Here is a 4638-nt window from a genome sequence, read left to right on the forward strand (position 1 = left end):
GATGGAGTTTGGGCTGCATTCCCAAGCAACCCGACTCCGAGAAGAACGCGCCCCGGCGCGACGGGAGCCCTTACCGGCCTCACACCGTCCACGGGCTTAGCCTCGATCAGAAGGACTCAGGCCCCCGAGCCACACCGGGCGAGCGGACTTCCGTACGCCACATGTCCCGTGCCGGCCTGTCCGGCGAGGATTCGGTGCGGGGCTCTTCCCTCTTCGCTCGTCTCGTCTGATCTGAGGTCGGATTCCAAAAGGGCACGCAACACGCTGTCGGGAGACAGGGAGGGGAGGGGAGACACGTCCCCGCGACAGCACGTTCCACTATTTGGCTACTCTCTCACCGGGGGGAGGCGTCCGCGCGCTGACGTGGCGCAGGCTGCGTGGAGACGGAGCGTCCGCCGGCAGCTGCGCCCCGACTCACGCGGGACTATCCCAGCGAGGGGAGTCGCGGAGAGGGAAGGGCCTAGGGGAGCGCACGAGGCGGCCGACCAGCCGACAACCGCGCGCGTCTCTCTAGTCTGCGCTTGGGGGGACGGAGGCTTGCGAGGCTCAGCTCCGACGAGCCCAGCCGCAGAAAAGGGGGGCCCGCTTCCGATTGATCGTCAGGCGACGCTCAGACAGGCGTGGCCCCGGGAGGAACCCGGGGCCGCAAGGTGCATTCGAAGTGCCGGTGATCAATGTGTCCTGCAATTCACATTACTTCTCGCAGCTAGCTGCGTTCTTCATCGACGCATAAGCCGAGTGATCCACCGCTAGGAGTTGTCACAAGACATGTTCGCTTGCCCTTCTCCCACACAGGATGACAAAAGGTTGGGGAAAAAAAACCCTGGGCGCTCCACCCCGCAAGGGGGGATGAGCACTTTTTGAACAAATGGCTATATCTTATGAACATGTGATGGGATTACACCGAAATTGACATATGGTGTGCAAAATCATGTCCTAAACAACATATTTCAACAGCAGAAACCAGCTTGATGAAATTCATTAGTTATTTCCATTCCGAATCAAAAACACTTCAACTCGGTGAGATAAGCACTTTTTGACCGAATGGCTATATCTTTTGAACTTGTGGCTGGATTACACTGAATTTGACATATATTGTGACGAATCATGTCCTAAACAACATATTTCAACAACAGAAACAAACTTGATGAAATCATTAGTTATTTCCACTCCAAATCAAATACGCTTCAACTCGGTGAGAAAAGCACTTTTTGACCGAATGGCTATATCTTTTGAACTTGTAGCTGGATTATACTAAATTTGACATATATTGTGCAGAATCATGTCCTAAACAACATAATTCAACGGCAAAAACAAGCTTGATGAAATTCATTACTTATTTCCACTCCTAATCAAAAACGCTTCAACTTATCGAGATAAGCACATTTTGACTGAATGGCTATATCTTTTGAACTTGTAGCTGGTTTACACAGAATTTGACATATATTGTGCAGAATCATGTCATAAAAAAAAATGTTTCAACAACAGAAACCAGCTTGATGAAATTCATGAGTTATTTCCAATCCGAATCAAAAACGCCTCAACTCGGTGAGATAAGCACTTTTTGAACGAATGGCTATATCTTTTGAACTTGTTGCTGGATTACACTGAATTTGACATATATTGTGCAGAATCCTGTCCTTAACAACCTAATTCAACGGCACAAACCAGCTTGATGACATTCATTAGTTATTTCCACTCCTAATGAAAAACGCTTCAACTTGGTGAGATAAGCACTATTTGAACGAATGGCTATATCTTTTGAACTTGGGGCTGGATTAAACTGAATTTGACATATATTGTGCAGAATCATGTCCTAAAAAACATATTTCAACAGAAGAAACCAGCTGGATGAAATTCATTAGTTATTTCCACTCCTAATCAAAAACGATTCAACTCGGTGAGATAAGCACTTTTTGAACAAATGGCTATATCTTATGAATCTGTAATAGGATTACACTGAATTAGACATATATTGTGTCGAATAATTGTCCTAAACAACATATTTCAACAGTAGAAACCAGCTTGCTGAAATTCATTAGTTATTTCCACTCCGAATCAAAAACGCTTCAACTCGGTGAGATAAGCACTATTGGACCGAATGGCTATATCTTTTGAACTTGTAGCTGGATTACACTGAATTTGACATATATTGTGCAGAATCATTTCCTAAATGACATAATTCAATGGCAGAAACCAGCTTTATGAAATTCATGAGTTATTTCCACTCCTAATAAAAAACGCATCAACTCGGTGAGATAAGCACTTTTTGAACAAATGGCTATATATTTTGAACTTGTTGCTGGATTACACTGAATTTGACACATATTGTGCAGAATCATGTCCTAAACAACATATTTCATCAGCAGAAACCAGCTTGGTGAAATTCATGACTTATATCCACTCCGAATAAAAAACGCCTCAACTCGGTGAGATAAGCACTTTTTGAAAAAATGGCTATATCTTATGAATATTTGATGGGATTACACTGAATTAGACATATATTGTGCAGAATCAAGCCCTAAAAAACATCATTCAACGGCAGAAACCAGCTTGATGAAATTCATTTGTAATTTCCACTCCTAATAAAAAACGCATCATCTTATTGATATAAGCACTTTTTGACCGAATGGCTATATATTTTGAACTTGTAGCTGGATTACACTGAATTTGACATATATTTTGCAGAATCATGTCCTAAACAAAATCTTTCATTAACAAAAACCAGCTTGATGAAATTCATTTATAATTTCCTCTCTGAATCAAAAACGATTCAACTCGGTGAGATAAGCACTGTTTTAACGAATGGCTATATCTTTTGAACTTGTTGCTGGATTACACTGAATTTGACATATAATGTGCATATTCATGTCCTAAACAACACATTTCAACAGCTGAAATCAGCTTGGTGAAATTCATTAGTTATTTCCACTCCTAATCAAAAACGCTTCAACTCGGTGAGATAAGCACTTTTTGACCGAATGGCTATATCTTTTGAAATTGTAGCTGGGTTACACTGAATTTGATATATATTGTGCAGAATCATGTCCAAAACAACATATTGCAACAGCAGAAACCAGCTTGATGAAATTCATGAGTTATTTCCACTCCTAATCAAAAACGCTTCAACTCAGTGAGATAAGCACTTTTTGAACAAATGGCTATATCTTTTGAATTTGTAGCTGGATTACACTGAATTTGACATATATTGTGCAGAATCATGTCCTAAACAACATATTGCAACAGCAGAAACCAGCTTGATGAAATTCATCAGTTATTTCCACTCCTAATCTAAAACGTTTCAACTCGGTGAGATAAGCACTTTTTGACCGAATGGCTATATTTTTTGTACTTGTTGCTAGATTACACTGAATTTGACATATATTGTGCAAAATCATGTCCTAAACAACATAAGTCAACGGCAGAAACCAGCTTGATGAAATTCATTAGTTATTTCCACCCCTAATCAAAAACGCATCAACTCATTGAGATAAGCACTTTTTGAAAGAATGGCTCTATATTTTGAACTTGTGGCTGGATTACACTGAATTTGACATATATTTTGCAGAATCATGTCCTAAACAACATATTTCAACAGCAAAAACCAGCTTGCTGAAATTCATTTATAATTTCCACTCCGAATCAAAAACGATTCAACTCGGTGAGATAAGCACTGTTTCACAGAATGGCTATATCTTATAAATCTGTAATGGGATTACACTGAATTTGACATATAATGTGCATATTCATGTCCTAAACAACATATTTCATCAGCAAAACCAGCTTGATGAAATTGATTTATAATTTCAACTCCGAATCAAAAACGATTCAACTCGGTGAGATAAGCACTGTTTGACCGAATGGCTATATCTTATGAATCTGAATTGGGATTACACTGAATTAGACATATATTGTGCAGAATCATATCCTAAACAACATATTTCAACAGCAGAAACCAGCTTGATGAAATTCATTAGTTATTTCCACTCCGATTCAAAAACGCTTCAACTCGGTGAGATAAGCACTTTTGGACCGAATGGCTATATCTTTTGAACTTGTTGCTGGATTACAGTGAATTTGATATATATTGTGCAGAATCATGTCCTAAAAAACATAATTCAACGGCAGAAACCAGCTTGATGATATTCATTAGTTATTTCCACTCCTAATCAAAAACGCATCAACTCATTGAGATAAGCACTTTTTGACCGAATGGCTATATATTTTGAACTAGTAGCTGGATTATACTGAATTTGACATATATTGTGCAGAATCATGTCCTAAACAACATATTTCATCAGCAAAAACCAGCTTGATGAAATTCATTAGTTATTTCCACTCCTAATCAAAAACGCTTCAACTCGGTGAGATAAGCACTTTTGGACCGAACGGCTATATCTTTTGAATTTGTAGCTGGATTACCCTGAATTTGACATATATTGTGCAGAATCATGTCCTAAACAACATATTGCAACAGCAGAAACCAGCTTGATGCAATTCATGAGTTATTTCCACTCCTAATCAAAAACGCCTCAACTCGGTGAGATAAGCACTTTTTGAACAAATGGCTATATCTTATGAATCTGTGATGGGATTACACTGAATTTGACATATATTGTGCAGAATCATGTCCTAAAC

The 4638-nt window shown here is 39.8% G+C and overlaps 1 non-coding gene and 1 pseudogene across 1 annotated transcript; both read right to left on the bottom strand.

Moving 5' to 3' along the window:
- LOC147213208 (28S ribosomal RNA) overlaps positions 1–240 on the bottom strand; it is a 2718-nt pseudogene extending 2478 nt beyond the window's left edge.
- A 364-nt stretch (positions 241–604) lies between these two features.
- On the bottom strand, positions 605–758 carry LOC147213209 (5.8S ribosomal RNA). Its single transcript, XR_015104624.1, has one exon. It is a non-coding gene; the product is annotated as a 5.8S ribosomal RNA (ribosomal RNA).
- Positions 759–4638: the final 3880 nt, after the last annotated feature.

Source organism: Fistularia commersonii, unplaced genomic scaffold (assembly GCF_037954325.1).
Source record: "Fistularia commersonii isolate RoL2024-O1a breed Wild unplaced genomic scaffold, RoL_Fcom_v1.0 HiC_scaffold_37, whole genome shotgun sequence".
Taxonomy (NCBI): Eukaryota; Metazoa; Chordata; class Actinopteri; order Syngnathiformes; family Fistulariidae; genus Fistularia; species Fistularia commersonii.